An 18,771-nucleotide genomic window follows, 5' to 3' on the forward strand; every position below is an offset into this window, starting at 1 on the left:
ACTGTCTAAACTTAACATTTGATATCTCCCTCTCGGGAGGTTGGGTATAGTTAGTTCTAGACTGGGGAGCTCTAGGTGCCTTAGGTGGGCTAGTATGGACAGGAGGGACTCTCGGAGCAACAGTAAATTCGGGAGTGTGAGACCTATTATGTGTCATCATCCCATAAGTGGGACGGATATCATCAGTCTGGGCGTTCTGATCATTGGAGCGACGAGGAGGCAAAACTGCTATTTTGAAATACAAGAGATCATTGATTAGAGGACAGTTTAGACCCTAAAGCACGAACTAAACCACAAAGAGAGGAAACATTCCTAAACGTCTAGCAGTCTTCCGCTTATGGGTGTGATGCACTACATACACATAAATAAGACTCTATGTGATGTAATCTCACAAACACCTTGGGACCATGAACTTGGCTCTGATACCAAGTTTGTCATGACCTGAGCTGGGACCCTAGCCATGATGAACATCCTACACCATGAAGGCCCAGATGACCTTCTTTATCTGGTAATCATGCATAATATTCATACAATAATAGAAGATGCAGAAAACATAAATCAATACAGAACCATGGTCATACTCTAAGTTCAAAATAATAATGAAGACTATAATTCAACAATATCTAAATGATATCTGACTCAATCTGTGAAATTTTTACTACATACGAAATAAAGCTGTCTGAAAATTGGGACAAGGCCCCCAGTGGACCAAAACTAACATAAATAACAAAAGTCTTAAAGACATAAGCCTAGAAGGCTTAGCAACTACATACTTCACTTTAATCTGGAAACTCTACGGCTTAGCAGGACCTCTAGACTGAGCCTCAAACCCTGAAAGGTAGGGGGTCAGTACAATTGTACTGGTACATAAAGCAAATTCAATATAATAATTTTTATTTAACATAAGTGATACCGATTTGAAAACAGTTCATAAACATAGCATATGATGAGAAAATACATGGGCATATTTAAAAGACTCTGAATAATCATCTGAAAAATCTATGACTAACTCTTTATTTTACTTCTGCGCTAGGTGGTCTACCCTACAACTCTGAAATTCCACGGGCTATATAGAATCTGTCCTTAACTCGAAAGCCAAGCCCCCAACCAAAGTTTGTCGCAAGAGTTGGAGTCTCTATCTCTGTACACCACAAGGCACTAGGTCAGCGTATAATACCTCTTGGGGAAATAATGAACCCGTATCAGTAAAACACGATTTTGGGCTAAGAGTTACTTGAACTCAAGCCTTCTTTGGGAAACCACCTAACCCTTTTTAAGCCCATTTTTAAGTCTTTAAAACATGTATTCTCTGAAATCAAACTCAAAAAGAGTTCTTACTCTGCAATGGCGTACACTCATATGGTATCTTCATACCATTGACTTACAAGTCACATCTCTAAGCCATTAGTAGCATATTAAAATATCTATTTTCAAAACATAAGTTTAGGACCACCGTATCAATAAATCAGTTCAAAGAACTCTTTCTTTAAATTTATGTAAACACTTGCAAGGAACTTTCTCTTTGTCAATATTTCAATAACATAAGGTGGTCATGTCAATTTACTCAATAACATGCACTTCTCTCTTTTAAACAAGAATATAGGTATAATAATAAACTCTCTCTCATCATCTCTAAAGTATGTCAAATACTTGGATATTGAAAAGACCACTTTCAAATCATAAAACATGTATTTCAAATCATTCCCAATAAGTTCATAAACTCTAATTCATCAAAAGAGAGGAATTTCAATAATAATGTTCACAATCAAATATTTAATTTCATACATACACATATAGGTATAAATCAATTTAAGGAAAAAGACCACAATGCCAAAACAATTCTACCATTAAAAGGTTCTAATGTATAACTTAAAACATAGGATCTGAAACCCTGTTATAAATTCATGCTTGATAACTTCAAATAATATTCAAGAGATTCAACAAGCCCATGTAGTTTTACGATGAATACCACGTACCTTAGTTGCGATGAATTCGTGAAGAAGTTTTAAAAAAATTGGACATTTAAGCTTGATTGCTCAAACCCTAGTTGTTTTCTCCTATTATGTTCTTGAAGGATGAACTAGGGATCTTAGGAGGGTTTTGATGTTTATAATAAGCCTAAATTCATTTAAGGATGATTAGGGATGGTTTTGGGATGTGAAAGACTTAGTTGCCCTTAAAATGACTTAAAAATAATGAATTTACGTCGTTGGACCATAAGGCATGCGCCGTGTTGCCCATCACCTAAGCTAGGCTGGGTGGCGCATTGCCCATCACCTAAGTTAGGCCGGGAGGCACCTAAATTATGGCATAACCATTCCAGTTGACTTAGGCGATTTGTTAGGCGACGCACTCCACTTTGCAAAGTCAAAACTTTTGCTCGATTATCGGATTTAGGCGTAATTGATATCGTTGAAAAGCTACTTCAAAGAACTTTCATTTGATATATAGTAGGCCCTATAATTCGATATATACAAGAATTTATGGTTGATGAAAGTTGACTTAAGTTAAATCATCCACTAAAATTTAATCGATTGAAATGTTTTCAACTCGTCTTTGTGTTAAAGGAACTCTATGATCTTAATTCATGCTCAACCAGATTACCACACTACATAACTTATTAACACACTAAATTTTCATAGGATTTATGGATTTTAAAATATTTACGCATGGAAAAGATGGTTTACATTCTAGCCCGAAATGCGGGTCGTTACACTGGGTCACAAGATGATATATAAAACACTTTTAGATATTGCTTCACACTAGGATTAGCTATCATTTGTTGGTGCATAAAGAAGCAGGGGTTTGTGGCTCAATCAACTACTGAATCAGAGTACGTTCCTACCTCAGGGGCTGTTAATCAAGCTTTATGGTTGAGAAAATTTTTGAGCGACTTAGTGTTTTAGCCAAGTAAAGCAATAGAAATCATTTGTGATAACAAGTCTGCAGTTGCTACGGTAAAGAATCCAGTCTTTCATGAGAAGATTAAACACATTAAAATCAAATATCATTCCATTCAAGAAGCTGAAAGGGAAAATGAAGTTCAGATTTTGTATTGTTGTAGTAAAGATCAGCTAGCTGATATTTTTACAAAAGCATTACAAAAACAGAGATTTGAGCTTCTTATAGCTAAGCTTGGAGTAACCAGCAGCACTTGCATCAAGGAGGAGTGATAAAGGATGTTGTTTTCAGTGATGCTAACTGGTGTCAGCTTGGCAATTTTTTCGGTCTTGATTTTTTGCTATAACTGAAGATTATTTTGTTGTAATTTCTAGATCTTTAAATGTTATTTGTAGTGTGTGGTGGTGCATAATTTCAGCACAACATTAGGAGACATGTTTCCAGGTTTTGAGGGATATTTCAAACCACTTGTATTATATATTTTGTTGTATGTTGTATGAATGTAGATTACTGCTACTTCTCATATTTTTTTCTCTTCTTTTTTGTTTGTTTTTTTCCTCTTTCTCTTCTTCAGTAGCGCTTCAGTCAGAAGAATGGGATGCTCCTTAAGGGCAACATGAAGTTCATTGTAAAATGTGTAATTCCAAATTTTCTTCAGCTCATCCCATTTTCTTACTATGCCACGATGAATGGGATATTTAAGAGTAAAAAATACCTATTTCATAATGAGTTTCATCACCAACATAGAAATCTTTTTGTACCATTCCAACAATGATGCTACTATGATGAGGACGACCAACTGCACATGGTAAAACAACCCTTGGAGAATTATCCCCAGCAAAGACAACCTAGAGAAGCAAATGATTTAGCTATTATTCATTCGTGGGTTACATAGAAAGCAACACAATGGATAGAGTTGAAATTGCAAGTGTTCATTGAAATTAACCATGGACCATCTAGTTCCATTGTCAATAACAAATCTTTGAATATCCATCCCATCAACTTGTTGGGTTCGAAATCGAAAAGGTGTCATGCACAAGCTTAAAGTTTACAAATCAAGACGGTGATAATTCAGATGATAAATAAAAGTATACTAAAGCATAATATTTCTGATATGATTTGGCCAATTGAACTACACATGAAAACTAATATTAAAGAAAACATAAATCGTTGGAAGAAAATCTCCCCCTAAATAAGACCATTTAAACGACTATATTGTGGATGCTACTGTGTTGTTGTATGAGAAAGAGAGTCTTCTATTTATAAAGTTTCAAAACCTTTCCTTCAAGAAAGAGGTTTTGCAAATATGGAAGATTTTTATATTTTTATTTCAGGAAAAGTAAAAGTAATTATGGTATTACTTTTATTTTCTTTCTAATAAAAATAAAGCTTAAATTTGATAAGAAAATTAGGGCAAAACCCCTAACAAATCTACCCTTTTTGGCTTGATTTTTTTGACATAATTTGATCCTCCTTGTTTGCGTGCATGATCTTTGTTCTTCACCTAATCTTCATCGCTGTTGCTTTCTATGGTTAAAAATAAGACTTAAACTATTGTGGTTAAAAGTGGGTTAAAAATTAATATTTTATTTTTATTTTTAAAAATCCAGCAACAAGTTTGTTAAAATATGCTTAAAACTTCTTCTCCATATTAGCTAAACAAAATCGTCATTATCGCCAAACTGGTTACAACTTCATTTTGTAATTTCTTTGAACCTGTTTAATCTCATCTCACCACACGATTGGACCTTTGAACCATAAGCTCTGATACCACTTGTTGGGTTCAAAATTTAAAGGGTGTCATGCGGAAGCTTAAAGTTTGCAAATTAAGATGATGAAAATTCAGATGACAAATAAAAATATACTAAAACATAATATTATTGATACTGTTTGACCAATTTCCCTACACATGAAAACTTATGTTAAAGAAACATAAAATGTTGGGAGAAAATCTCTCCATACACAAGACTCTTTAAATGACTATATTCTGGATGCTACTATGTTGTTGTATAAGAAAGGGAGTCTTCTATTTATAAAGTTTCAAAACATTTCTCGAAGAAAGAGGTTTTCCAAATATAATAAAGTTTTATATTTTCCTTATAGGAAAAGTAAAAGTAATTATGGTATTTCTTTTATTTTCCTTCTAAGAAAATACAAATTAAATTTGGTAAGAAAATCAGGGAAAAAATCTGACCCATGGTATTATCCTAAGATCCAAGCTTGGCCTAGGATAGAGAACCTAACTAGACCCTAACCTAGGATACAAGATGCAAGATTCGACCATGATCCAAGATCCAGCCCTAACGTATGACTTGAGACTCAACCTCAAACCGACCTTCGCTTGAGATTCAAATCTCTAGACTCGAGCATTGGCTCTAAACCTAAATCAAGATTAAAGAATCATGGCTCGAACTATGATCCTGACCCGTGATCTACTCCCAATCTGATTAGATCCAACCCTAATTCAGAATCAAGGCCCTCACCCCCAATTTTACCTGAAATTAAACCTGAGCACTGACCATGAATTAGGACCCCACTTTGTCCTAACATCAATATCTGATGTGAATCCCAAGCCCCGACTCAGACTCAGCACCCGAGACCCCATTTTGACCTAGTTTCGAGACCCAACCCATAAAAATCAAAGAAAATCTCAAGTAGTAAACCCAAATTAAGTATTCTTTAAAATGGGATAGAATTGAGCTAAATTGAAGATCAATTTTAAAATGGATTATGTGTTGGATATGCCTAAAATCAACCCAATAAGAAATTAGGTTGTGTCCATCCCATAAAAGTTTGGACTGGTTGGGCATGCCATCATTTTTTGGCCTGACACCCCTTGTATGACTTGAGATTAATACAAAAGGGTCAAATATACTCCTAAACTTTGAGAAAAGGTCTAGATATACCCTCAATTATAATTTTAGCTCACCAATCCTTTACCGTCTAAGTTTTGATTCATATATACTCCAGTTGTCAAGTTATGGCCCATATGTACCCCTATTGTCGTTAATTGCTTTGCTGGAATTTCTCGACCCCCATTTTTAAGAAATTATATTTTCCACATCACATATAATTAAATCACCCCTTCTTCTATACATTAAACATCCGACAAATTCTCTCATCTACCTCATAATCTCTTTGAATTTTCACTAATTTGTCGAAACTCCTTTGTTGTATTTTCATATTCTTGCGTAAACCCAAGAATCATCTATACTGTATTAAAAGTGTGAAGATCCTTATAAGTATTTTTTGAACTTTTTGTCCTTCATTAGATGACTCTACGATGGACAAAACTGTCATTTTACTATTTTACTAGAATCACTATTTAATTAAAATTACGGAAAAAAATTGAACTTATTTGAAATCAAATTGGATTTATGAAGTTAGTCATCCAAAAAGTACACCTGTAAAAGGGAAATTACGGAGAAAATCAATTGTTGATTTCATTAATGAAAATCATCTATGTCGTGCATATAAAATAGAGATATTTTGATGAATTATGGTTAGATAATCTGCAAGACAAGGATTGGGAAAAAGATTGGCAACCAGAAAATCAGAATATAAATAATTTCTAAATATGAACTATACTCTTGATATCAACACACTGTTGAATACTCATACTCACATAACATGCTGCCAATCATGCTACCTCTGCCAAAAGATCAAAAGAATTCAGTTATCTGAAATAAGTATTTTGCAAGCTCAAGATAGATGAGGAAGTAGTTTTTACTGTTCCATTGAAATAAAACAATTTTTACTGTTCATTCAAAGTTTCTGTTTTTACTGTGCAAGTGAGTGCAAGTGGGAGTTAGTTAGTTAGAGTGAGCTGGTGCTGAGCTGTATAATTGAGTTTGTCACAAGATTTTCTATAAATAGTAAGGTGCATAGATATTTTATATAGTTTTACAATCAGAAAATGCAATAAAACAATTCCTTTTCTTCTTCCCTGCATATTACTCTGTTCAGCTCCTTGAGCTCATCAATGGTAGATGAATCTCATCAATGATAGATTGACCTTAGACATTCAGATTTTCTCATGGTATCAGAGACACCGACGATTCTTTTAGAATATTTAGTCTATGATCCTCAGAATTTCTTCTTCTATCTAGAAATTTTTCTTCCTATCAACTATCAGCTTTATCCAACCAATTTCAGCAATGGCACCTCCTAAGATAGAGAAAAATGATATGTTATTCATTGGTACATAACATGCTTTAGGTGTAGTACTAATTCCTATCAAATTTACTGGATCTGAAAATTATGGAATTTGGAGTCGGTGGATGCGAATTGTACTTTTAGGGAAACATAAGTTTGGCTTTGTTACTAGTGATTGTAGCAAGGATTCATACAGGGAAGATCTTCATGAGCAATGGAAAATATGTAATGACATTGTTCTAGCTTGAATCATGAACACTGTATGTGAAGATATTTTAAGTGGAATTATGTATTCTACAAGTGATTTTGAAGTTTGGCAGGATTTGAAGGAACGATTTGACAAGAAAATCCGTATGAGAATCTATCAATTCCTTAGAGAGATTAAAACACTCTCACAAAGTACTAATTTTGTTTTGACTTATTTCACTAAATTGAGAAGTTTATGGGGGAATATGATGCTCTTGTACCAAGTACTAATTGTGGCTTTCCAAAATCAAAGGATTATGCTGATCATTTATATCATAGAGATTGATTCAGTTTTTGATTGGCCTCAATGAATCCTGTGATCAAGCTCACAGGCAGGTCTTATTGAAGAGAGTGACTCTAACCATTAACCAAGCCTATGTAATGATAATTGAGAATGAAATTCAACATTCAGCATCCTTTACTTCTATGCCTGAAAAATCTAAGCCTATTGCTATGAAATTTAATCGAAATCAAAGTTTTCATCATGGCAATCCTAGTTACAAAAGGAAAAAATGTGAGTATTGTCATTTTTATGGTCATACAAAGGATAATTGCTACAAATTGATTGGCTATCCAGCTGATTGGAAGATGAGAAATAAATCAGCTGCTCCTAAGGGAAATAGTTACTCTTGTGGTCCTTTTCATTAGGCTCAAGGATCGTTTGGCTGTCAAGGTGGTCCATCAACTTTCACTGCACAACCTTTGGAAAAAAAAAAGTCACTCACAATGGTAATAATATAGCCTCTACTAGTCATGAAGTGAACAATGCCTTTGTGGCTAAAGGATAGGCTTTTACAGAGAATAAATGCCAACTGATCATGAATATGTTGCATAAGGATACCAAGGAGATGAAGCACGTCAATATGACTACTTTTTTTCTCTCAAATGTGTTTGCTAAAAATTGGATAGTAGACTTTGGTGCTTCTCATCATATTACAACACATAGAGAGGTTCTTACAAGAGAATCAAGCCCTCACAGATCACAACAAGATAAAGTACAGTTACCTAAAGGTGACAAAGTAGGAATTTCTCATATTGGAGATGCTCATTTTTTGAGAATGAGTTGCTGAAGCATGTTTTGTTTGTACCTAGATTCAAGTTCAATTTGTTGTCTGTGTCAAAGATCACTAGACAACTGTTTTGTTTTGTTTCCTTCTACCCTAATTTTTGTGTCTTTCAGAACATATTCAGTGTCAAGATGAAAGGTACTGGTAATAAATAAGGATATTTATACATATTCAAAAGTGAAAGGGAAAAGAAGAATGAAAGATGCAGATAGAGGTCACGCATCTCAGAACTTAGCTGCAACCGTTTCATTAGAAGATTACAATCTATGGTATAGAAGGCTGGGACATCCTTTATCTCAAACTCTTAAATGCTTAGGGTTATCTCATAGTAGTGATGACACAGACTTGATAAATAAGTGTCCAGATTGTCATTATCTAAGCAAACTACACTACTATTCCCTGTTAGTGACTCCAAATCATTTGCATGTTTTATTCTTGTACATATGGATCTGTGGTCCCTATAAGATTCCAACATTTGATAGGAAATAATATTTCTTGACTGTAGTTGATGACTATAGTAGATACGCATAGGTTCATTTTCTTCAACTTAAATCTAAAACTATTATTGCAATTAATGATTTCTTTTCCTTGATCAAAACTCAGTTTCCCATTTGGATTGGATATTTTAAGTGCTTTTAAGCTAAAATTGACTTTTAACCACTTTTTAAGTGTTTGGATATATTTAAAAAGTTCTTAAAAGCACTTAATTTTAAACTAAAATGTTAAAAATAAGCCAAAAGCTTTAAGTTAGAATTTCTAACTTATGGCTTATGGATTGTAAGTCAAAATCCAAAAGCCAAAAGCCAAAGCCCAATCCAAACAGGCACTTGGTGCTTCTATCAAGGTAGTAAGATCTGACAATGGCACAAAATTCTTTAATACTCAATGTAAGGAGTTGTTTTTGAGTCTAAGCATTATACACCAAAGTAGTTGTCCTCACACTCCATAGAAAAATGGTACAGTGAAGAGGACACATAGGCATATTCTACATATGGCTACAACTATCAGATTTCAGTCCATGTTACCATTTAAATTTTGGGGTATATGTGTAAAGGCTGTAGTGTACTTGATCAATAGGTTACCATCTCATGTTATAGCTGGTAAGAGCCTATATGAGTTACTATTTTCCAAGCCTCCAAACCTGTCACATTTAAGGACTATTGGATGTTTGTGCGATGCCTCAGTTGTTCCAAAAGGAGATAAGTTTTCAGCCAGAGCTAGACCTGCCATCATGATAGGGTACTCTACTACTCGTAAAGGTTATTTGCTCATGAAAATTGCTACTAACAAGTGTTTTTTAAGTAGAGATGTGGTATTTTAAGAGGATACTTTTAAGAAGAGTTGTAAGCTATGGTACTTCTTGTTCTAGTAGGAATCTTTTGATTTTTCTCGTTCCTTTTGCATAATCACAATGGAATTCTGTCAACATAGAGCTCACAAATGTGCTTATTAAAGTTGATGATCCTTTAGAGGATGACTTTTCCGTAAAGGATATAGAATTTTCTAGCACTGATATAGATATACAACCTTCTATGGTCCAGTTTACCTCATAAAACACTATACAATCTGATGATCAAGTTAAAGTTCCTTGCACCTGTATTCTGCTATCCTCTTCTCCTGCAATATGTTCTCCAAGAAAAATATCTAGGGTGTCAAGGCAACCTATTTGTCTTAAGGACTATGCTACTTCTAAGAATGGAAAGAACTGCAGATATTCCCTGGCAAACTACCTCTTCGATGCTAGAACTACAAAGTCATATCATAGATACTTAAGCAAATTCTCCTCCTTGGTTGGTCTACATACTTTTAGACAAGATGCATTAGATTCAAGATGGGTCAAGGCCATGAAGAAACAGATTCAAGCACTTGAAGGAAACAAGACTTGGGAGGTGATGCCTTTACCACCTACTGTGGGATCCAAGTGGGTGTATACAATCAAGTATCAAGCTAATAGAGAGGTAGAGAGATTCAAAGCTAGATTGGTAGGAAAAGGCTATTGTCAATAAGAAACTTAGAGAGATTCAAAGCTAGATTGGTAGCAAAAGGCTATTGTCAACAAGAAGGTTTGGATTATCATGATACCTTTTCTCCTGTGGCTAAGATGGTTACAGTTAGAAGTGTAATTGCTTTAAGTAGCTTTAAAAGGTTGGTTTCTATATCAGATGGATGTCTACAATGTTTTCTTACAAAGTGATCTAGATGAAGTAGTTTACATGGAGATGCTAGAAGGTTTCAAACAGGAAGGAGACACAAGAGTATACAGATTATTAAAATTCTTATATAGTCTTAAATAGGCTTCTAGATAATGGAACCTGAAACTTACTAATCCGTTGGTAAATGTTAGATTTGTTCAGAGTGTATGTGACTATTTCCTATTTACATTGAAGAAGTAGGGAGACATAGTGATAATTTTAGTCTATGTTGATGACTTAAGCATCACTGGTAGAAGTCCCTCATTGATATTTGATTCTAAGGAGGTTCTACACAAGAAATTTAAGTTGAAGGACTTAAGTAAGCTTAAGTATTTTTTGGGTATCGAAGTGCTAAGATCAACTACAATTGTTTTATTGAACCATAGCACATATATTCTGGAGCTTATCTCAGAAATAGGTCTTAGTAGTGCTAATACTGCTTCCACTCCTTTGGAGAATAATCTCAAATTGACTACAATGGAATATGATCATGCAAATGGTTGTACTGAAGATGCAGTTTTGACTGATGTTACCTCTTATCAGAGACTTATTGGAAAATTGATATATGCTACTATTATCAGACCTGATATTGGCTTTGCTATTCAAACTCTCAGTCAGTTCATGCAAAATCATAAAAGATCTCATTGAGAAGCTGCTACTAGAGTAGTTAGATACCTTATAGGTACTGTTGGTCAGGGCGTTTAGTTAGACTCAACCTGCTAAGACTCTTTCCTGATGGTGTGATTCTGATTGGGTATTCTGTCCTAATTCTAGATAGTCTGTTACTGGCTATATAGTGAATTTGGAGATTCCTTGGTCTCATGGAAGTCCAAGAAGCAACAGACAATGTCTAGAAGCTAAGCTGAAGCTGAGTACAGAAATATGGCTTCAGTGATTGCAAAGGTGACTCAGTTAATTGGTCTGTTCTGGACTTGGAGTACCTATCAAGGTATTCAGTAGATCAGCTATTTAACTGGCTGCAAACCCTGTGTTTCGTGAGAGAACTAAACATATAGATAATTCATTGTCACTTTATTAGAGATAGGATCAAGTCTGGTTTGGTTGAGACTCTTTATGTTCAAACTCATGATCAAGTGGTTGATTTACTTACTAAGAGTCTGTGTCAACCTCAACATTTGCATTTGATGGGAATTCTTGGTGTGCTTACTATCCTGCACCCTTCACTTGAGGGGGAGTATTGCAAGCTCAAGATAGATGAGGAAGTAACTTTTACTGTTCCATTGAAATAAAACAGTTTTTACTGTTCATTCACAGTTTCTGTTTTTACTGCCCAAGTGAGTGCAAGTGGAAGTTAGTTAGTTAGATTGAGCTGGTGTTGAGCTGTATAGTTGATTTTGTTACAAGATTGTCTATAAATAGTGAGGTGCATAGATATTTTGTATAGTTTTTCAATTAGAAAATGCAATAAAACAATTTCTTTTCTTCTTCCCTGTACATTACTCCATTCAGCTCCTGAGCTCATGAATGACGGATGAAGATTATCAATGATAGATTGAGCTTAGACATTCATATTTTCTCAAAGAAGATAGTGAAGAACATTGCAGTTTTAGAAATTCCTTATCAATTATGTGTTTGAAGCCTTACGTGAGTTGGTAAGAAAATAAACATTAACCTTAATAAAAAAAAAATAAGGACGTTATTATAAATAATATGATGCCATAGTTATGTAGCTAAAAAATTAAAATATTTTAAATTTCAAAATTAATAAGAATTTTATCTTATATAAATTTTTTTTTATAATTCTATTTAAGTAATATTTTGGATGCGTTTACAAGAAACCTACCTCTTTTTCTAATTTTCTTCTTATTTTGGTTTTGATTCAAGTAGTCTTATTGCATTCATTATTATCACATTTTTTGTATCTTTTAACTGTACATAGAAAAGTTTATTTATTGCCTTAATACACAGATAACTCCTTAAATTGATTGGGATCTTTCAATTACTAACAATTCAAAATATTTAAAAGCTATAAGAAAAATTACGATAAAAAAATAAATTTGTTTGAATCTCGAAATCCGAATACATAAATTGAAATGGAGGGAATATTTATAATATTGCCCCTATTTGTCACTCCTTAGTCGCAATTATGAGTGCATCTTGTAAAATCACTTCTACAGATGTTCTTCCTAAGTAGTTAGGTTTTATGTTACTATATTTTCCAGTGCTAACATCTATCTCTTCTCTCACTCATGTTGCAATGGAACTATGAACCTAAAGTTAAAATTAAATAAATTGATAGATATGATTGAGATAGCGTACATAGAAGTAAAAGGAGATACAATAAGATAATATATTTACAAAATAGGTTGATAACTCTTTAAATTTATCGATAAATTTTATTTAAACATTTGAATTATGATTTGTTTCAATCGAGCACATGAATACTAAATAAAATATTCATATTTTTACTTTTTTATATGGTTTAACTTAAATATTTAAGATATGTGTGAGAATAAGGAGAAAAATAAGTTTTCAAAATTGAAAGTCTCTAATAGGAATACTTTTGGTAAATTCTTTCCATAGATATTATTTTATATTATAATCATAAGAATGTTAATTCATTGTCCTCTAATACTTTCTAACGGCATATAAATTGCTTATATGTCATAGCGAGAAAGTTTTATAAGCTTATTGTTTTGGATCATTCTATTGTCTTGGTAGTTTTTCTTATTTAGTAAGTGAGTTTTAATGCTTTTATATAATTTTCGATGAATATATCAATCTTCTATTTAAGTGTTTTTCGTATGTAGTAAAATCACCAATACATTTAATTTATTAATCAAGACATTTTCATTTATGATATGGAAGTGATTTGTAAAATTAAACTCATTAAGGCGAGGTACACGCGCGGGGCGCGTACTCTAAACTAGTCAAATAAAAAATTAAAAAAGTCAAGAACACCCCAGAAAAACTCAATACTTAATCACAATAAAAATCAAGAATTAATGTACTTACCAACTACAAATTATTCTGATTATCATCAATCGACTCCATATTTTGCACCATTGCCAATTCCAACAACAAGAGTAAGAAGAATAAGTAAAACTCAAGTGAGAAATTGAGATATAGAAATGTAAAAGGGATAGTCCATAGAGAGACAACAAAAGCAAGTTGTCACTTCAGAGGATATCTTTTATATATATGTATGAGCGGTTATGCAAGAATTTGAAAATACAACAAAGGAAATTCGACGAACTAGAGAAAATCCAAAGAGATTGTGAGGTAGATGAGAACATTTGACGGATGTTTCATTTATAGAAGAAGAGGTGGGTTAAATTATAAGTTATGTGACAACTAAAAAGTGATGTGATAAATATAATTTCTTTACAAAAAAAAAAAGGAAAAGGGGGCTTGGGAAATTCCACAAAGCAATTAATGGCAACAGGGGTATATATGGTCTAAAACTTGGCCACAGGGGTGTATATGGACCAAAACTTGGATGGTAAGGGCATTGGTGAGCTAAACTTTTAACGGAGGAATATTTTCGCAAACTTTAGGGACATATGTGGCCCTTTTTCCCCAATTTTTTTTTGACGAATAGTTTAGATGTCATACATCGGTACAAACGAGTGTTATACCTATGACAGTGTGAACGTCGTATTGAAAACTATTGAGCTTTCAGATTGTTTTGTCACAACATATGATCGAATACATGATTATTTGCATATTGTGATTAAGCAAACCCTTTTTTTCTTTTTACATGTAAATTATGTATAGATTCATTTTTAACATCTTTGCGCGTACCTATTGAGGCTTTATATGTATGTGAGTATATAGAACATGCTGATGATTAAACTGCATCGTCTGAGTATATGTAGTTTTAAGTTGCTGGATAATTTATTGTCCAAGGAAAACTTTGTTATGTCTGAGGGCCTAACTGTGCGATGGCAGGTCCCCCATGTGATGGAGTATTTTGTTGTGGTGTCTAGATGTGCATTTTCAAAGTTAAAGTGTTGAATAGCCAGTTGAGACCAAATTACGGTAAATAAACAAAAAATCATGCATAACACTGAACTGGAAAGAGAACTTGCTTTTTGTTGGCTGTTGCACAGTGACACTGAAGTTAATTACTTATTGTGTTGCCTTTCTCTAAAGGAAAGCTTGTTTTCGGTTCATTCATAAAGATCGCCTACACAACAATAGAAAGGTAAGAACCAAAGGCATCTGCTTGCAAACTGATAATAAACGTGTATAACATCTTTGAAGCAAAATAAATATCCGATCCAAACCCACAGTATATGGATCTACCTTTCTGCAATTTCACCACCGCTTAGTCACAGATGTATTGTCTTGTAAGTAATGTTCAAAAAGAAAAGCTGAACATATTCCACACTACTGAGAAGTCCTATTATTATATGAAAAGAGAAAGTACAACTACCTGCTCTTAACTCCGAAAAACAATAGAATATAACCATTAGTGACCGACGATCCACAAGCAAGAATACCATGTTAAACCGGACTGCTTATAGGATTGGGTATTACTTCAAAAAAGAAACAGGCCACTGTGACTTAAATGAAGAATTCATTTGATGAAACCAAACTTAAGAGTTCTCAGAATACTTAGAGACACTTCCTGTGGACAATTGAGGGACCATATTCATCATACTCGCCCTTTGTTATCAACATCTGCATGGGATGTAGATATCAGTGTTAAATCCCTTGACCTTAAAAGAGATAGCCAGAAGACATTCATAATTGGGAAAAATGATTTGGAATTTGGCCGTAGTAGAATGTTCTATTTACTAGTTAAATAAAGCAAATTAAAAGAGAGAACCTGTTGGAAAGTGCTGAGGGAAGCTAGAATTGATCCTCCTATCCTGGTGCTGTACTTCCTCTCACATGGTGCTACCACCTTGATCTTTGTGCTGCTTGGAGCAAGAGCAGTGATTTCCCTGCTCATACGTTCTGCTATTCCAGGAAACATAGTTGAGTCACCACTAAGCACAATGTTAGAAAATAAATCTTTCCTAATATCCGCATCACATCTCATGATTGAGTTGTAGGTTTTTTCGTGAATTCCTGTTGTTTCCATTCTAATCAGTGATGGCTTGAAGAGGACTTCAGGGCAACGGAACCTCTCAGCACCAATAGTTAAGACATGTCCATCAGGAAGCTCATAGTTTCTCTCAACTGATGATGAAACTTTTGCCACCTCAATCTCCTGTTCAAAATCCAGTGCAACATAACCAAACTTCTCCTTCAGATGACTAAAAAGTCCTCTATTAAGGTGATAACGAAATATAGAACTACCACTCTCCCGGAGAATCTTGATGAGATATTCGGTAAGGTCATCACCAAAGATTTAACCGCGAAATAGCATGGGGAAGTACATATCCCTCATAGATGGAGACAGTGTGGGTCACAGCATAACCGGAATCAATCACCATACCTCGTTGAAAAACAACAATCGAATTGGTGACACATTCAAACAAATAAGAAACCAGAATATGTTGGTATTTCATCTGCAGCTTACCAGTTGTACGACCACCGGGAGAGAGAGAAAGAACAGCCTGGATTGCAACATACATGGCTGGCACATTGAATTTCTCAAACATGATTCGAGTCATTTCCTCTTGGTTAGCCTTTGGGGTTAAGTGGTGCTTCAGTCAGAAGAACGGGATGCTCCTCGGGGGCAACACAAAGATCATTGTAAAATGTGTGATGCCAGAGTTTCTCCATATCATCCCAGTTTCTTATTATGCCTTGTTCAATGGGATATTTCAGAGTCAAAATACCTCTTTTAGACTGAGCTCCATCACCAACATAAGCATCTTTTTGTCCAATTCCAACCATGATACCAGTTTGACGAGGACGGCCAACTATACTTGGGAAAATAGACCTTGGAGAATCATCCCCAGCAAATCCAACCTATGGAATGAAACAAGCAGTCATTATTATTAGTAGGTCATATCGGGAACAATAAAAGTTAGCACCATACAAGGAATTTAAAATGTGACCAGTTTATTCTAACTAACCTTGCTCATTCTCATTCCATTGTCAAAAACAAGAAGTTGATTTTCCTCTTCATCAGCCATTTTGTAAGGACTTTAAATATTAATTTTGCAAGTATAATTTAGGTAAGACATCACTGGAACAAATAGTGAGTCGAAGTGAAAATCGTTCACAAAATCAGTTTTGTATGTTAGAAACAACTTCATCTATATAGTTTAATTCTCCTTGTTAATTCCCTTCAAGCTTAAGGTGAGATAGATTCTCATTTCTCTAGAATAAATCACAAACCATTAGAACATGAATCTCCCCCTTAGCCTTAAAGGAAGAGAAAACAACAAACTGAAAATGCAATATAAAAGAACTATAAAGAATTAGAAGAGATTTTATTGGCATAATACATAAATGTGCTCTTAAACTTGCATTTGTGCCCTCCAACTTTAGGAGTACATAAGTAGGCTTTTAAACTATCATAAAGTTCAACAAATACACAAATTTCTCCTAAGTGGCGTCCTACATGGCATTTCACGCGAATTGCCACGTATGACGCCACGTAGAACGTGTGTGTCTACTTGTTCCACCATAGTCAGCCTTAAGTATCTACTTGTGCACACCAAAAGTTGGAGGGCACAGATGCAAGCTGAGGCAAGTCAAAGAGCACGTTTATGTATTATGCCATTTTATTAATATTCTGATATTGAATACAATTACTCCAATACATACAATCAACCGCAAGAAAAGAAAAGGATGCTCCCCTAGTTGCTTGAATCATATAATGGAGATAACAGAGAGAGAGGGAGTGAATAGAGAAATGAAAGATTAGGGATGAAAGAAGTACAGAGAGAGAGAGAGATCAGAAAGATTAAAAAAGAGAAGGAAGGAATTTATCAGGAATGTCTTAAAATGCCCCTGTTAATGGGGAGGATGATTTTCAAAGACTCGGAGACGACTTGGGATGTCTGATACGAGAGATTCCCATGACTTGTCTAGGCATGCTCTTAGGAGAAAGTTACAATGCTAAAGAAGGGTAGCAAAAGATTGAAGAGTGAAGACAGACTTGAAGAGAAACTTGCAACATGGAAAAAAAAACTATGTTGCTCAGACTCTACAAAAATGTTGCAGCACCTGTATCGAATCCTCCAAAAATAAACTACTTCTGGAAAATATGACACGCACTTGCGATTTTTAAGAGTCAGAGCAACATAGAAAAATATGTCTCTTGGGGGTAGAGTTATACTTAATATGGTGTTCTTGATTCCTGGCCAACCTACCTTATGTCCCTCTCGTGTGAAAAAAGATTTGGATAAGATGAGTGAAGGAATTTTTGTGGGGTGGAAAGAAATAAAAGAAATCGTACAATCTAGTGAGGTTGGAAATGGTGACACACAGTGGCAGCTCTTCCATAAGGCAAGGGCTTTCGACCCTAAAAAATTTAGGGCCTCATTTCCCCTAACCATGAAAGTTCCTTAAAACATAATAGTTATTTCAATTATTGGTGTATAATTGTTTTGTGAACTAAACGTGTTATGATATATTTGATACAAGTGAGAGTGCCTCATGGCTAAAATTTAGAGATGAAGAGGAATATTGTGATCCCCATGAGAAAATTGGAAGAACCAAGATTACTTTTTGTTGAGTTTTGGGCTTTGGGTCACTTTTAGGCCCAATTACATTTAGGGTTACTTTTGGGCCCAAATTGTAATAAGTGGCATTTGGGCCTATAAATAGCTAGGACTCTCTTCTTTTATAGTTAGATGATTTTGAATGTAAGTTGACACTTGAGAGTGTTTTTTATTGAGCTTGTTGGGAGCTTATTAGTTGTTTAGAAACGTGAGTTGCTCAGAATTCAATTCTCGTGAGGGCCTCGTAAGAGGTTGGTGTTTATTGTTAATCGATAGTAAGGTCTTAGGGTTTAATATACCCTTCGGTTGTCTTCTCTTTATTAATTTGAGTCAATCAATCTATCTTTTACTTTGTTGTGTCATTTTCTATTGTTTCGTTTGTTTTCGTGTTGTTTCCGTTTTTGTATTTTCATCTTATATCACTTGGCATCAAAACCGAGCTTGATTTCATTCCCACGAAGTCAATCTTGAGTCTATTTATGTTGAAAATTCAAAAATCCCAAAAAACCACTATTAAAATTTTGAGTCTTTGATTTTGTTGTCTTTCTTTTGTTTTAGTGTTAGATTCTTGTTCCCTAACACTACTAGAGTCTAAACCTTGAATTTGAGCTTAGTCGG

The 18,771-nt window shown here is 34.4% G+C and overlaps 1 pseudogene; it reads right to left on the reverse strand.

Moving 5' to 3' along the window:
* Positions 1-14,765: 14,765 nt before the first annotated feature.
* Positions 14,766-18,046, reverse strand: LOC107867669 (annotated as a pseudogene).
* Between the last annotated feature and the right edge of the window lie 725 nt (positions 18,047-18,771).

This window comes from Capsicum annuum, chromosome 4, assembly GCF_002878395.1.
Source record: "Capsicum annuum cultivar UCD-10X-F1 chromosome 4, UCD10Xv1.1, whole genome shotgun sequence".
NCBI lineage: Eukaryota > Viridiplantae > Streptophyta > Magnoliopsida > Solanales > Solanaceae > Capsicum > Capsicum annuum.